At 42.9% G+C, this 18218-nt stretch overlaps 1 protein-coding gene across 1 annotated transcript in view; it reads right to left on the minus strand.

The window, feature by feature from the left end:
• The window catches only part of STK32A (serine/threonine kinase 32A), a 240116-nt gene extending 233215 nt beyond the window's left edge, over nucleotides 1-6901 (minus strand). The window contains exon 1 of the mRNA XM_056574872.1: nucleotides 6815-6901. The gene's annotated coding sequence lies outside the window, so the exon portion shown is untranslated. The remainder of the gene's footprint in view (nucleotides 1-6814) is intronic.
• Between the last annotated feature and the right edge of the window lie 11317 nt (nucleotides 6902-18218).

Consider the following 18218-nt stretch of genomic DNA (forward strand, 5'->3'; position numbering starts at 1 on the left):
TTCAAAGTGGGGCCCCCAGATTGCAAGACTAAAGATCACTATGTCGCGCTCCCTGAATTGTGCTGCATCTCAGCTAATGTGAGTAAACGAGATTGCGCAGCAAACCCAAAATTGCTGAGACTACAACATGAAAAAACGTAAATTCCATCTAGGATGAATTTGTGGCTGCAGTAATTTGGGGGTTGCAATGTGACCCCATTTAGTGCAAATCAGCTCAGCTCAGCAAGAACTGATTTGCGCTGGATTTCTCTACTTACATTAGCTGAGATTCAGCATGATTCAAGAAGAACAACATGGCGATCTTTGACTCTGCAACCCATTTTTGCCATGTAGCCCTAACCTAATGCTGTCACCTTATTCTTTATAATAGTAATACAGTAATAGTCACCGCACACATATAAACAGTGATCTTCTCAATGCTACCTATCAGTAATAGCTAGACACAAGAACTCTATTTCTCATGTACTCTATTTCTCATGATATGTACTAAGTGCTGGGGGTCTATAATCAGTAAATCAGTATAGCTCCATAGACTATTTATACAAAAAAGGACTGAAACGGAGAGCAATTACTACTGAAAAAAATATGCACATTTTTATTAATATATCCAAAAAGTTAAAAATGTCACACACTTGTGACAAAATACAATAAAGATAGAATACCAGATGTGTATGTATAAAGTAATACAAAATGTGATTTATCAGATACAACCAAAAAAGGTACGTGGATCAGGTATAACAATCGTTGTAATCACAGTAGATCTATATATAGTGAGGTCAAGGAAATGATATAATATGGCTCTTATTCAACCATAAGAGGAAGTCCCTTGAGAAAGTCGGGTGATGAAACGTACGTTGGGACGGTGGCGACAGGTATTCATTATGGGTAAGTGAGGATCATTATTTATTAATTACTTTGGGCATATTCATACTATTAGTCATGTGATAGAGCAGGCAGCTCCCACACACATATATTGGGGCCCTTTGACCCCTGTTCACTTCTTGTTGAATAAGAGCCATATTATATCATTTCCTTGACCTCACTATATAAAGATCTACTGTGATTACAACGATTGTTATACCTGATCCACCTACGTTTTTTGGTTGTATCTGATACATCTCATTTTGTATTGCTTTATACGTACACATCTGGTATTCTATCTGTATTGTATTTTGTCACAAGTGTGTGACATTTTTAACTTTTTGGATATATTAATAAAAATTAGAATATTTTTTCAGTAGTAATTGCTTTCCGTTTCAGTCCTTTTTTGTATAAATACTATCAGTAATAGCGCCCACATATACTACAAGGCTATGTTCATATGACAGAATGTCCACACAGAGAATCTCCATGCGGATATTCCGAAAACTGCGGGGCAACAGCATAATATGCCAGCGATGCATTCTGTGCGGACTCCACACAAAGAAAGAACGTGTTCATTCTTTGTGAGGACACAGAAAATGGAATTTCCCTGTCGGAAACATCTGGCACGGAAATGCCGCCGTGTGCACAATGCAGCAGAATCCTGTTGAATTCAACGGGCACACATATACTATAACAGTGATCTTCTCAGTGCTGCCTTTCAGTAATAGTGTGGTGTCGGGTGATGGTAATGTGCAAATTAACCTTTTCGTGACGCCAGGGCGTGGTTAGCCTATACACCACCCGAGGTTGAGCCAGCATCTCTTGGGCCAGGTTTGGGGGCAATAAGTACTCCGACGCAAGGTTACGAAAAACTGACTTTACTGAGGCAGGATAGATGGTAAAATCCACTACAGCTCAGATTGGTATAAAGAGAGGTGCAGGGTGAACCTTTGAAGCTTTATGGGACTTATAGTTAATTGTGCTGTATATGACTGACTTGCTGTATGGCAATCCACACTTGACTTTAGGGACTTGTATGACTGACTTGACTTACTTGAATCCCGGGACTTAAAGGGGTACTCCGATGAAAAACGTATTTTTTTTTAAAAATCAACTGGTGCCAGAAAGTTAAACAGATTTGTAAATTACTTCTATTAAAAAATCTTAATCGTTCCTGTACTTATTAGCTGCTGAATACTACAGCGGAAATTATTTTCTTTTTGAAACACAGAACTGTCTGCTGACATCATGAGCACAGTGCTCTCTGCTGACATCTCTGTCCATTTTATGAACTGTCCAGAACAGCATATGTTTGCTATGGGGATTTCCTTTTACTCTGGACAGTTCCTAAAAATGGATAGAGATGTCAGCAGAGAGCACTGTGCTCGTGATTCAGCAGACAGCTGTGTGTTTCAAACAGAAAGGAATTTTCAACTGTAGTATTCAGCAGCTAATAAGTACAGGAAGGATTAAGATTTTTTAATAGAAGTAATTTACAAATCTGTTTAACTTTCTGGCACCAGTTGATTTAAAAAAAAAAAAAAAAAGTTTTTCACCGGAGTACCCCTTTAACCCCTTAAGGACACATGACGTTCTCATACGTCTCCATTTCCGAGTCCTTAAGGACACATGACGTATGAGAACGTCATGTGTTTTACCGGCCCCCCGCAACCATCTGGAGCGGAGCCGGTCCCCGATGCCTGCTGAAATCGTTCAGCAGGCATCGGGGCATATCGCCCAGGGGGGTCATTATGACCCCCCATGTCGGCGATGGCCGCAGATCGCTGGACAATTCAGTCCAGCGATCTGCGGCGGATTCCGGGTCAATCGGGTCTCCAGTGACCCGGTGACCCGGAATTACAGGCTGTTCGGGGCCGTCTCCGACGGCCCCGAACAGCCAGAGCCTGCAGGGGTGAGGTGGCACTGGTGCCACCTCACGATCGCCCTGATTCGTCGGCCGGATTACCGGCCGACCAATCAGGGCGCCTGCTGCGGGTGTCACTCCCGCAACCCGCTCCGCCCCTCTTCCGGAGGACGTGAGCGGGTGCGGGACGTGCACCCCGGGTGCTGGGGACCCCGATCCCCGGCGCCCCTGTTGGGATCGGGGCCCCAGGAGCAGCGGCGGCGGCGGAGACGACGAGGGACTGACCTGTGCTGCTGGATCGTTGGAGGTGAGTGACAGCCTCCTGTTGTTGCTTAGCAACAGCTCCCAGCATGCAAAAAGGGCATGCTGGGAGCTGTAGTTATGCAACAGCAGGAGGCAGACCACCACAACTCCCAGCATGCCCTTATGGGCATGCTGGGACTTGTAGTTTTGCAACAGCTGGAGGCATATTCTTTCTATGGAAAAGTGTACCTTCAGCTGTTGTGTAACTACAACTCCCAGCTTGCACAATCAGCTAAAGTGCATGCTGGGAGTTGTAGTGGTGCATCTGGTGGTTGCATAACTACAACTCCCAGCATGCCCGTTGGCTGTCGGTGACTGCTGAGAGTTGTAGTTTTGCAACAGCTGAAGGCACACTGAGTTAAGTAGCAAACCAGTGTGTCTCCAGCTGTTGCATAACTACAATCCCCAGCATCCCCAGCCAAAGTAGTATGCCTCCAGCTGTTGCATAACTACAACACCCAGCATGCCCTTCCGCTGTCCGTACATGCTGGGGGTTGTAGCTTTTGCAACAGCTGAAGGCACACTGGTTGCAAAACACTGAGTTTGTTACCAAACTCGGTGTTTCACAACCAGTGTGCCTCCAGCTGTTGCAAAACTACAACTCCCAGCATGCACTGATAGACCGTACATGCTGGGAGTTGTAGTTTTGCAACAGCTGGATGTTCCCCCCCCCAATGTGAACGTACAGGGTACACTCACATGGGCGGAGGATTACAGTAAGTATCCGGCTGCAAGTTTGAGGTGCGGCAAAATTTCTGCCGCAGCTCAAACTGCCAGCGAGAAACTACTGTGAACCCCCGCCCGTGTTACTGTACCCTAAAAACACTACACTAACACACAATAAAATAAAAAGTAAAAAACACTACATATACACATACCCCTACACAGCCCCCCTCCCCTCCCCAATAAAAATGAAAAACGTTTGGTACGCCACTGTTTCCAAAACGGAGCCTCCAGCGGTTGCAAAACTACAACTCCCAGCATGCACTGATAGACCGTACATGCTGGGAGTTGTAGTTTTGCACTGATTTTCCCCCCCCCCCAATGTGAACGTACAGGGTACACTCACATGGGCGGAGGATTACAGTAAGTATCCGGCTGCAAGTTTGAGCTGTGTCAAATTTTCTGCCGTAGCTCAAACTGCCAGCGAGAAACTACTGTGAACCCCGCCCGTGCGACTGTACCCTAAAAACACTACACTACACTAACACAAAATAAAATAAAAAGTAAAAAACACTACATATACACATACCCCTATACAACCCCCCTCCCCAATAAAAATGAAAAACGTCTGGTACGCCACTGTTTCCAAAACGGAGCCTCCAGCTGTTGCAAAACAACTACTCCCAGTATTGCCAGATAGCCGTTGACTGTCCAGGCATGCTGGGAGTTTTACAACAGCTGGAGGCACCCTGTTTGGGAATCACTGGCGTAGAATACCCCTATGTCCACCCCTATGCAAGTCCCTAAATTAGGCCTCAAATGCGCATGGCGCTCTCACTTTGGAGCCCTGTCGTATTTCAAGGCAACAGTTTAGGGCCACATATGGGGTATCGCAGTACTCGGGAGAAATTGGGCTTCAAATTTTGGGGGGTATTTTCTGCTATTACCCTTTTAAAAATGTAAAATTTTTGGGAAAACAAGCATTTTAGGTAAAAAAAAAATATATTTTTTTACATATGCAAAAGTCGTGAAACACCTGTAGGGTATTAAGGTTCAAATTACCCCTTGTTACGTTCCCCGAGGGGTCTAGTTTCCAAAATGGTATGCCATGTGTTTTTTTTTTTGCTGTCCTGGCACCATAGGGGCTTCCTAAATGCGGCATGCCCCCAGAGCAAAATTCGCTTTCAAAAAGCCAAATGTGACTCCTTCTCTTCTGAGACCTGTAGTGCGCCAGCAGAGCACTTTTCACACCCATATGGGGTGTTTTCTGAATCGGGAGAAATTGGGCTTCAAATTTTGGGGGGTATTTTCTGCTATTACCCTTTTTAAAATTGTAAAAATTTTGGGAAACCAAGCATTTTAGGTAAAAAAAATATATATTTTTTTACATATGCAAAAGTCGTGAAACACCTGTAGGGTATTAAGGTTCACATTACCCCTTGTTACGTTCCCCGAGGGGTCTAGTTTCCAAAATGGTATGCCATGTGTTTTTTTTTTGCTGTTCTGGCACCATAGGGGCTTCCTAAATGCGGCATGCCCCCAGAGCAAAATTTGCTTTCAAAAAGCCAAATGTTACTCCTTCTCTTCTGAGACCTGTAGTGCGCCAGCAGAGCACTTTTCACCCCCATATGGGGTGTTTTCTGAATCGGGAGAAATTGGGCTTCAAATTTTGGGGGGTATTTTCCGCTATTACCCTTTTTAAAAATGTAAACATTTTGGGAAAACAAGCATTTTAGGTAAAAAAAAATTTTTTTTTTACATATGCAAAAGTCGTGAAACACCTGTAGGGCATTAAGGTTCACGTTACCCCTTGTTACGTTCCCCGAGGGGTCTAGTTTCCAAAATGGTTTGCCATGTGTTTTTTTTTGCTGTTCTGGCACCATAGGGGCTTCCTAAATGCGGCATGCCCCCAGAGCAAAATTTGCTTTCAAAAAGCCAAATGTGACTCCTTCTCTTCTGAGACCTGTAGTGCACCAGCAGAGCACTTTTCACCCCCATGCGAGGTGTTTTCTGTATCGGGAGAAATTGGGCTTCAAATTTTGGGGGGTATTTTCTGCTATTACCCTTTTTAAAAATGTAAAATTTTTGGGAAACCAAGCATTTTAGGTAAAAAAAATATATATTTTTTTTTCATATGCAAAAGTCGTGAATCACCTGTAGGGTATTAAGGTTCACTTTACCCCTTGTTACGTTCCCTGAGGGGTCTAGTTTCCAAAATGGTATGCCATGTGTTTTTTTTTGCTGTCCTGGCACCATAGGGGCTTCCTAAATGCGGCATGCCCCCCAAAAACCATTTGTCGCTCCTTCCCTTCTGAGCCCTCTACTGCGCCCGCCGAACAATTAACATAGACATATGAGGTATGTGCTTACTCGAGAAAAATTGGGTTTCAAATACAAGTAAAAATTTTCTCCTTTTTATCCCTTACAAAAATTCAAAAATTGGGTCTACAAGAACATGCGAGTGTAAAAAATGAAGATTTTGAATTTTCTCCTTCACTTTGCTGCTATTCCTGTGAAACACCTAAAGGGTTAATACACTTACTGAATGTTTTTTTGAATACTTTAGGGGGTGTAGTTTTTATAATGGGGTCTTTTATGGGGTATTTCTAATATGAAGACCCTTCAAATCCACTTCAAAACTGAACTGGTCCCTGAAAAATAGTGAGTTTGAAAATTTTGTGAAAAATTTAAAAATTGCTACTGAACTTTGAAGCCCTCTGGTGTCTTCCAAAAGTAAAAACTCATAAATTTTATGATGCAACCATAAAGTAGACATATTGTATATGTGAACCCAAAAAAATATATATTTTGAATATCCATTTTCCTTACAAGCAGAGAGCTTCAAAGTTAGAAAAATGCAAAATTTTCATTTTTTTCATCAAATTTTGGGATTTTTCACCAAGAAAGGATGCAAGTTACCATAAAATTTTACCACTAAGTTAAAGTAGAATATGTCACGAAAAAACAATCTCGGAATCAGAATGATAACTAAAAGCATTCCAGAGTTATTAATGTTTAAAGTGACAGTGGTCAGAATTGCAAAAAACGCTCCGGTCCTCAAGGTGTAAAATGGCCTGGTCCTTAAGGGGTTAAGTTTTTACCGCTAGGCTTGACATTCACCTGGGTGCAGGGGTTATTCTTTAGCAGATGTGTGGTTGCAGGATTAGACTTGAGGCCTTCTCAGAACACCTCACAGACTCACTTCAGACTTCTCCAAACTGTACCTCAGCTGAATCCAAGTACTAAACTCTGAACTCTTACCCCACTATATAAGGAGCAGATTTAGAACATTCCCATTGGGCAGATAAGTCACATGGTTCACCTCATACACACTCCCCTAACAACAGGGTTTCTAAGGTTTAACAGGCTTAAAGCAACAGGTACACAGAAAATGACTATAAATTGACCATAGCATAACATTAGTAGATATAGAGTCCTGAGTAGAGTGGGCCCAAGACGGACACTGAAGTCAACATCTGCCACACAGGATGGGCAGTGTGCTATGTTATGTACTGGGTTATCACAATAACGCCCACATATACTATAACAGTGATCTTCTCAGTGCTTCCTATCAGTAATAGTGCCCACATATACTATAACAGTGATCCTCTCAATGCTGCCTGTCAGTAATAGCTCCCATATATACTATAACAGTGATCCTCTCAGTGCTGCCTGTCAGTAATAGCACCCACATATTCTATAACAGTGATCTTCTCAGTGCTATCAGTAATAGTGTTATAAATATGGGAACGTGTGTTCAGGATGTGCCAGAAAACATAACCTTTAATAAATCACATAAAAGGTAAACAAACAGTGATGTACTAAGGTGAGAATTGTAAGAAAATTCGGTCTAAATGTTTGTAAGACAACAATTGCAAACTGGAACTGACCTATATTGATCAGTCCAGAGCTATCCAGAAACTGGAATGCAGTAGATACTTAAAAAATTGCACATCCAGATAAATGAAGGAAAAAAATGACGACACGTTTCTACCACCCTGTAAGGGGTGGCGTCATCAGGGAGGTATCCAATATTAAACAGTATAGCCCATAAATGAAAAAACTATTAAAACCATAAACAAACTCTCAAACTGCCATGAGAGAAAGATAGCCAATATTAAACATTATGGACCATGTATTAATAAATTGGTAATTGCATAGTGAAATACGCTGTGTATACGCCAGGTGAGAACGTACCCTAAAAATATATATAACCTTTAAATTACAATGTACTACATGCATTAAAAAAACAAAAAAAACTAAAATACAACCTTATTCATCTTTTCAACAAATATTTAAAAAAATTTGAACATACAATCACTTCTATGATCCATTGCAGTACTCCTGTAGTGCAGTGTTTTATGCCTGCCTACAGGCAGCTTATTAGGCTTTGTCTCTAGTTCCCATCTGCAGTATTTGACGACAAGACTAGCGCTGCAGTAATAATAATACTAATAGACAATTTAGCAGTGAGAAGTCATGTTCACACAAATACTGATGGGAAAAAACGACAATGCACTTTACTTTGAGGCTGTAAAAATGTATCTACAAACTGATCTTTTACAAGAGAACATATTAGTAGAAATGCAGCTATTGTATGACCAAGTCAAAGAGGCTCATTGGACTCTGGTAGTATCTGTCATGCATATGGTTTTGTTACTTTATCTGTTATTGGCTCTGACACTATAAATATATATACATTCAGATGAGTGCTGCTACCATAAACAATAAAAGATGGGTTCTTAGAAACTTGACCTATTGAACACAATGCAGTGTAGAGGGCAGTGTATATGTTGGGGAAAATCTGTATTCCCTCATATTTGGAAAATAATCAGAAATGACGGAAACCATGTGTGGTTGGAAGTAACAGAGAATAGACAACGTAGCCACATGATCAAGTTCCAGTCACTCGTGTTATTTTACTTGAAATACTTACTGTGGACAATAGATGGTGCCATAGGATGTAGAAAACAAATTTCTGCAGACGTTAAACTATAATTTGTTACATTGGTATTCCAGATGGTTTGCTTGATGTAAAATAATGTTCAATAATGTTGGCATTTATATCCACCCCAGCCTTGCTGAATAGCGGCTGGTTCTTTCAGATGTGATCTATAAGTTTAAGATACCATGCACCAGGGCAGCATATTAAATTAAGGCATCTTTAAAAATACTAAAATTTTGCATATATTTCATCTGTGTGTGGTGCAGACCAGGCCAGAGGCACATAGGGCTGTGGGACATCAGTCATTAACAGTATGAGATTAGAATAAGACACCTTTTTATGTAAAAAGCCAAAAAAAAAAAAAAATAAACATGTTGACGCATAGATTTTTTGGGGGGTCATTGCAAAATGCTAGCTGGGAATCACCATGAAACACCCTAAAAAATGCATCTACATTTTATTTTTTTGTGATTTTTTTTCACCCTATGGTGGTAATTTTTGTGTCCCTAAAAAGTTCTCAGTGTATCTGTTCCCAAGCGACAGGATCTGAATGACCTGAGACAACACAGACAAAGAAACAGCAAAGTCCAATATCTGAGGATATGCTGGACTGGAGGAGGAAACAGAGGGGTCTGGAGAGACAGATGGGTCTAGAGCAGTGATTCTAAATCTTTTTTGCCTGAGTACCCCTTGACAGCCCATTCCCAAAAAACTGTACCCCCATATTAGAGACATTTTGTAATGATTATAGTATAATTCATATGCTTTACTTTCCTCTATAACATGTAATTAAAGGACAAATTAGTGCACAGTCACTTCCAGGGGACAAGGGGGGAAGGAACATGGCTTGACAGAAAACTCTTGGGAGCTTTCCGTTGTGGGAGATGTAAGGCCTGTGCAAATGTCCAACAGACCAAAACCTTTTAGAGCAGGGGTCTCAAACTCCTCGCCCACGGGCCATTTGCGGCCCGCGGAACGAAAGTTTGTGGCCCGCACCAGGGTTGTGTGATTTGCATTGCCCAACGCCCAGGACATGCAGTTCCGGGTGCCGGGCAGGCAACTTCTTCAGACATTTAGACCTGCTTCACTTACCCTGCCTTCCCCCTCCCCATCTTCAGTTGACCGGCCCGAGTCTGATGAATGACGTCACGCATGTGACGTCCCTCCGCAGACCCACACAGGAGGACATCAGTGACGTCACTCGTCAGGCCGCCGGCGGAGAGAAGCACAGCGCAGGACAGGTAAGTGTGTCTGTGTGTGCATGCATGCATGTGTGGGTGTGTGTGCGTGCATGTATGTGTGTGTGTGTGTGTGTGCATGTGTGTGTGTCTGTGTGTGTGTGTGTTTGTCTGTCTGTATGTGTGGGTGTCTGTCTGTGTGTGTGCATGTGTGGGTGTCTGTCTGTGTGTGTGTGTGCATGTGTGTGTCTGCGTGCATGTGTGTGTCTGTCTGTGTTTGTGTGTGTGTCTGTGTGCATGTGTGTGTGTCTGTCTGTGTGTGTTTGTCTGTGTGTGTGCGCGCGTGTGTATGTGTGGGTGTCTGTCTGTGCATGTGTGTGTGTCTGTCTTTCTGTGTGTGTGCATGTGTGTGTGTCTGTGTACATGTGTGGGTGTCTGTCTGTGTGGGTGTCTGGGGGGGAAACGACAATGCTACCTAATGTGGGAAACCTGCTTCTACCTAATGTAGAGAACCTTCTACTACCTAATGTGGGGAACCTGCTTCTACGTAATGTGGGGAACCTGCTGCTACCTAATGTGGGGAACCTTCTGCTACCTAATGTGGGGAACCTGCTGCTACCTAATGTGGGGAACCTGCTGCTACCTAATGTGGGGAACCTGCTCCTACCTAATGTGGGGAACCTGCTACTACCTAATGTGGGGAAGCTGCTACTACCTAATATTGGGAGCCTGCTACTACCTAATGTGGGGAGCCTGCTACTACCTAATGTGGAGAAACTGCTGCCTACCTAATGTGGGGAACCCCCAGAAGTAGCACCCCCATCATCCGTCAGCTCATGCTATTACCACACGGGGTAGGGGGAATGGGGGGGTTTCTGGTGGATAATGGGGGCGTTGCTGGTGGATGATGAGGGGCTCACGATGGGGTCATTATATGTGAGGGGCGCATTATGGGGTCATTATATGTGAGGGGCGCATGATGGGGTCATTATATGTGAGGGGCACATGATGGGGGCATTATATGTGAGGGGCGCATGATGGGGTCATTACATGTGAGGGCCGCATGATGGGGTCATTATATGTGAGGGGTGCATGATGGGGGCATTATATGTGAGGGGCGCATGATGGGGGCATTATATGTGAGGGGCGCATGATGGGGGCATTGCCTGTAAGGGACTCATGCGGCCCAGCCTCACCCAGCTGCTACCTCCAGTGGCCCACGGATAATTTGAGTTTGAGACCCCTGTTTTAGAGAGTGGAGACTGTTAGGTTCTATAACATGCGTGATTTTGCTAATTGTGAGACAGAAGGCATGATTTACTTATGTACGTGTACATGTCCCTTACAGAAGGCTAAAAGAGCTTTAAAAAAATAAATAAAGAGTTCACAAACATGTGTGCGATATTAAGAATATGATGGATACTCCGGTAGCGGAACATGTTCTCGAAAAACATGGAGGGGTCTTTAAAAATGTATCCTTTTATGTGATACGTTTGAAGTGGTACTGAAACCTCCCAGGGGAGGGAAATGGGACAGGAGGATTTTACAGAAGGAGGCTGAATGGATACACAGGATGAGATCAGTTACACCACGAGGTCTCAATGAACGGCTGACATTCAGCTGTTTCATTTAGGCATTAGGTATTATATGAGCACGTTCACAGCACTGACATTCCATAAGATAGACAGGACACAGACAGCGCTCTGTAGTGTGATAACGTTGACACAGGAATTGGTGTAATAAAAGTGGTGCTTACCACATAAAGCTACACTCCACCAAGTGTAATCAGGGATCAGGGTGATGGTGTAGGAGCCTGCGGCCACTCCACGTCAGAACTTGCAGAGAAAAATAGAACTTACTCCAACTTAGCGACGGGATTGAGAAGCGCTGGACACACCAACTGAAAGGGATCTCAAGTTTATTCACCCATGATGCAACGCGTTTCACAGTAAGACTGCTTCATCAGGCATCTGCTGCTGCTTAAAAGTACTGGAAGGACACAGGGCATACCTATACGCCTTGCGCCCGGTCCCAGTCTATATAACGCGGGGTCACGCCATTACCCAGCATCACAGCGGGTCAGTCCTGGTGGCTAATGAAAGCCGGGACCCTAGGCTAATAGTGCGCAGCTCCGATCGTTGTGCTGCGTGCTATTAACCCTTCAAAGTTGAAAAAATTGCATCCCAGCAGCTCAGTCGGGCTGATCGGGACCAACGCGGTGAAATTGCAATGTCCTGATCAGCTAGGACACGGGCAGAGGGTCCGTTACCTGCCAATCGGCGATTGACTTCTCCATGCCTGAGATCTAGGCAGGAGAAGTCAAGCCCCGATAACACTGATCATCCGCATGTAGTTCTAAGCTAATGATCAGTGTTAGGAATCAATGTAATGCATATTATAACCACTAGAGGGGACTATAACATAGCAAACAAAAGTTGAAAAAAAAGGTTACTAATGATTAATTAACCTCTTCCCTAATAAAAGTAAGAATCACCCCCCTTTTCCCATTTAAAAAAATGTAAATAAAAATAAACATATGTGGTATCGCTACGTGCGAAAATGTCCGAACTATAAAAATATAAGGCACGGTCAATGGTGTACACGCAAAAAAAATTCAAAAGTCCAAAATAGCATATTTTAGGTCACGTTTTATAGCACAAAAAAAAAATGAATAAAAAGCAATCAAAAAGTCCAATCAAACCAAAACTGGAACCTATAGAAACATCAGATTACGGTGCAAAAAAGGAGCCCTCATTCCAGCCCATACATAGTTACATAGTTACATAGTTACATAGTTAGTATGGTTGAAAAAAGACATACGTCCATCAAGTCCAACCAGGGGATTGAAGGGAAGGATGTAAGGGGATAATGGAAAGGGATGTAGTTTTATAATTCTGCATAAGCATTAATGTTATTTTGTTCCAGGAATGTATCTAACCCTGCTTTAAAGCTGTTAATTGTTCCTGCTGTGACCAGTTCCTGAGGTAGACCGTTCCATAAATTCACAGTCCTCACGGTAAAGAAGGCGTGCCGCCCCTTTAGACTAAACCTTTTCTTCTCCAGACGGAGGGAGTGCCCCCTCGTCCTTTGGGGGGGTTTAACCTGGAACAGGTTTTCTCCATATTTTTTGTATGGGCCATTTATATACTTATATACGTTTATCATATCCCCCCTTAAACGTCTCTTCTCAAGACTAAACAATTGTAACTCCTTTAATCGCTCCTCATAGCTAAGATGTTCCATGCCCCATATTAGTTTAGTCGCGCGTCTCTGCACCCTTTCCAACTCCGCAGTGTCCCTTTTATGAACAGGCGACCAAAACTGAACAGCATATTCCAGGTGAGGCCGTACCAATGCTTTATAAAGGGGGAGTATTATGTCCCTGCCCCTCGAGTCCATGCCTCTTTTTATACATGACAATATCCTGCCGGCATTGGAAGCAGCAGCCTGACATTGCATGCTATTTTGTAGTCTGTGATCTACAAGTACACCCAGATCCTTCTCTACCAGTGACTCTGCCAGTTTAATCCCCCCTAAGACATACGACGCATGCAGGTTATTAGTACCCAGATGCATAACTTTACATTTATCCACATTGAACCTCATTTGCCAAGTGGATGCCCAGACACTTAGTCTATCCAAGTCATCTTGTAACTTATGCACATCCTCTATAGACTGTACCGTGCTACAAAGCTTGGTGTCATCTGCAAAGATAGAAACAGAGCTGTTAATACCATTCTCTATATCATTGATAAATAAATTAAACAGCAGCGGGCCCAGTACTGAACCTTGGGGTACACCACTAATAACCGGGGACCAATCAGAGTACGAATCATTTACCACCACTCTCTGGGTACGATCCATGAGCCAGTGTTCAATCCAGTTACAAACTAAAGTTTCCAAGCCCAAGGACCTTAACTTACCTGTCAGACGTCTATGAGGGACAGTATCAAACGCTTTGGCAAAATCCAGAAACACTATATCCACAGCCATTCCTCTGTCAAGGCTTCTACTCACCTCTTCATAAAAGCAAATTAGATTGGTTTGACAACTTCTATCCTTAGTAAACCCATGCTGGCTATCACTTATAATACTATTATCCCCTATGTATTCCTGTATGTAATCCCTTATAAGTCCTTCAAACAATTTACCCACAATGCACGTTAGACTTACCGGTCTATAATTGCCTGGCGAAGACCTAGAGCCCTTCTTGAAGATTGGTACCACATTAGCCTTGCGCCAGTCCCTTGGCACAATACCAGACACCAGAGAATCTCTAAATATCATGAACAAGGGTACAGATATTACTGAACTTACCTCTCTAAGAACTCTTGGGTGTAGTCCATCCGGCCCTGGAGATTTGCTTACATTTACTTTACTTAACTTACCTTGTACCATCTCTACATTAAGCCAGTTCAATACATTATATGATGTGTTACCAGCACTGACCTGGCCAATGTCAGCTCCTTCTTCCATAGTATATACAGAACTAAAGAACCCATTCAGTAGCTCCGCCTTCTCTTGATCGCACGTGACAACCTCCCCATTATCATTATTAAGGGGTCCTACATGCTCTGCCCTTGGTTTTTTTGTATTTATATATCTAAAAAAATATTTAGGATTAGTTTTGCTTTCTTCGGCCACCTGTCTCTCATTTTGAATTTTTGCTATTTTTATTACATTTTTACAGATTTTATTAAGCTCCTTGTACTGTTTAAATGTTATAGCTGACCCATCAGATTTGTATTTTTTGAAGGCTATTTTTTTGTTGTTTATTGCTCTTTTAACCTCATTTGTCAGCCATGTAGGATTTAGTTTTAATCGTTTATATTTGTTCCCCTTTGGTATATATTTAGCTGTATAGTTATTTAGAGTCGATTTAAAGATGTCCCATTTACCTTCTGCATCAGCATTTGAGAACACCTCCCCCCAGTCTATGTCCTGTAGTGCAGCCCTCAACCCAGGGAAGTTTGCCTTTTTAAAGTTATATGTTTTTGCTTTCCCCGTCTGTCTTTGTTTTCTACATTTTAAGTCAAAAGTAACTATATTGTGGTCGCTATTACCAAGGTTTTCCCGCACAGTTACATTACCAACCAGCTCTGCGTTGTTGGAAATGATCAGATCCAACAAGGCATCACTTCTTGTTGGTTCCTCCACAAACTGGCCCATAAAATTATCCTGCAATAAATTTAGGAATTTTCTCCCCTTTGTAGTTTTAGCCAACCCCCGGCCCCAATCTATATCTGGATAGTTAAAATCTCCCATTATTACCACTGTACCTGCCCGGGCGGCCCTCTCTATTTGTTTATACAGCCGACCTTCTATCTCTTCAGTGATATTAGGGGGTCTGTAGATTACACCAAATATAATTTTTTCAGTATTTCCCTCCTTTTGTAATTCTACCCACAGTGATTCCACCTCCTCAGAATCATCACACACTATGGCATCGTTCACACTGACTTTCATACCACTTCTTACATACAGACAGACTCCACCACCTTTTCTGTTCATTCTATCCTTGCGAAACAATGTAAACCCCTGCAGATTGACAGCCCAGTCATGCGAGGAGTCCAGCCATGTCTCAGTGACCCCAACTATATCAATATGTTCCTCCAGTATCAAGGCCTCAAGCTCCCCCATTTTATTTGCTAGGCTTCTGGCATTTGTGAACATACACTTTACATTTCCATTAAGTTTTACACATATAGTCTCACTAATGGGATTTTCAGAGTTATTGGGGTTAATGTCATTTTTTGAGTTATAAGGGCTAATTGTACTATTTAAGTTATTGGGGCTAATGGGATTTTTTGAGTTATTGGGTCTAACGTTATTTAAGTTATTGGGGCTAATGGGATTTTTTGCGTTATTGCGTCTAACGTTGTTATTTAAGTTATTGGGGCTAACAGTATTTTTTGAGTTAATGGGGCTTATTGTAGTTATTGAGTTATTGGGGCTAATGGAATTTTTTGAATTATTGGGATTACAATTTTTCGGGCTACATTTATTTTTACAGCTGGTTTGTAACGCATGAATCTCCTTATCCACTGTTCTTAACCTCCCCCCACAGGACTCCTCTCCACCCGCCATTATGTCCTGACCCCTCTCTAACCTATCCATCCCACTGTCTGCTTTCTTTGCTTTATTATCCTCCCCCCACTCACCTAGTTTAAATACTCAGCCACCCCTTCCAGGATTCTCTCCCCCAGCACAGAAGACCCCCTTCCATTCAGGTGCAAATTATCCGTAGAATAGAGTTTGTACCCCAATGAAAAGTCAGCCCAGTGCTCTAAAAACCCAAACCCTTCCCCCTCACACCACGACTTAAGCCATGCATTTAACTCCCTAAGCTCCCGCTGTCTTTCCTGCGATGCGCATGGCACAGGAAGTATTCCAGAGAACACAACCTTAGAGGTCCTTCCCTTCAGCTTGGCACCTAGTTCCTTGTAATTATTCTTCAAGGACCTCCACCTACCATGTATTCTGTCGTTGGTTCCCACATGGACCACGACAGCTGGGTCATCCCCAGCCCCCCCTAGTAATTTGTCCACCCTTTCCACCACATGCCGAACCCTGGCACCAGGGAGACAGCAAACCATTCGGTTGAGGTGGTCTTGGCGACAAATTATTCTATCCGTCTTCCTGATTATAGAGTCCCCTACCACAACTAACTGTCTTGGCCTACCTGCATTACCATCCCCCACACTACTAGTTGAGCTGTTCCCCCGGCTGTTAGGGAGACCAGTATCCACTAGGGTTGCCATCTCTGATACTGAGGCCCTCGCATCATTGCCCAACTTGGCAATTTTACTTGGGAGATCAGAAGCAGAAGTGACCTTCCTTTTCCTTGCCCCCTTTCCAGTCCCTCTAACTACATTAACCCAGCTCCCTACTCGGGCCTCCTGGCTAGTTTCTCCAACCTCCATTTCTACCCCACTAACTGCTTGCTCTGTAAGATTGTCAATCGCCCTCAATGTTGCATTTTGCTCCTCTAGATCTCTAATACGAGCTTCCAGGTGGGCAACATGCTCACATTTGTCACAGCGGTATTCACCCTGAAGCTGCTGCTCCAGAGATGTATACATGTGGCACAATGTGCACTGAAGAAAACCTCCAATCCTGCTGTCCATATCCTTGGTGACAAACAGCTGTTATTAACTATTAAGAAAAACTACTTTTATCAAGGGAGTGTAATACTTACAGTTACAGTGGGTCCTGCTTACAACTGCATACACGGAAAATTAAAACAGTTATAGGGGTCAGAAGATTACAATTTAAAATGTATACATTTTCCTGCATGTAGTTATGATTTTTTTCATAGGAAATACAAAATCAAACCTATATAAGTAGGGTATCATTTTAATCGTGTGGACCTACAGAATAAACAGAATGTGTCATTTTTAACGAAAAGTGCACTGCGTAGAAACGGAAGTCCCAAATGTACAAAACTGCATTTTTTCTTCAATTTTGGCGCACAATTAAAGTAGAATGCAAAGTAGAATTGGTAGTGCAAAAAATAACCACAGTGCTCTCTGTTGACACCTCTGTCCATTTTAGGAACTGTCCAGAGTTGGAGCAAATCCCCATAGCAAACCTATCCTGCTCTGGATAGTTCCTAAAATAGTTCCTAAAATGGACTGAGGTGTAAGCAGAGAGCACTGTAGTCAGACAGAAAGGAAATTCAAAAAGAAAAGAACTTCCTGTGGAGCATAAAACAGCTGATAAGTACAGGAAGGATTAAGATTTTTTAATAGAAGAAATTTACAAATCTGTTTAACTTTCTGGCACCAGTTTTTTTTTAAATAAATGTTTTCCAAGGGAGTACCCCTTTAAGGGGTTAATAGAAGTAATTTACAAATCTGTTTAACTTTCTGGCACCAGTTCACTTAAAAAAAAAAAAAAAGCTTTCTATTCTTTGTTCCCCGTTAGATACTGGCCCTTGCCAGTATCCTAGATGGCTGAGGGACGCTGAGCGCTTGCGTGCGCATGTGCCTGACTTGCGCTGCCGGGACGTCCCTCTTCGGGTTGCACATGGCGTTTCTTCTGGCAGACGAATGCGTAAGTCGACGGGCGGGTCCCGGTGGCGTGTGCCGGAGCAGCATGCATATACTTACGGCGCCACCTAGCACGGTTAGTGATTGGCCTGCTTTGAATGATTGGTACTCTATACCCCCAAATGTCCCCCACCTCATTACTCCTGGAGGAAACTTGGCGAAACGCGTCAGAGTGTGAGGTGGGGGGACATCCTGGAGCACCTCTCTTGTATAATACATTGGTCGGTATTGTATACCATGTTTGGTTATTTTGGCCCCTTATAACATTGTTGTCTTGGTATTTACTTGTGTAATGCCCAGTATTTATGCTGCACCTTTAGTTATGCACTAGCCACCTTATTATACACACA

This window comes from Hyla sarda, chromosome 4 (assembly GCF_029499605.1).
Source record: "Hyla sarda isolate aHylSar1 chromosome 4, aHylSar1.hap1, whole genome shotgun sequence".
NCBI classification, from domain to species: domain Eukaryota; kingdom Metazoa; phylum Chordata; class Amphibia; order Anura; family Hylidae; genus Hyla; species Hyla sarda.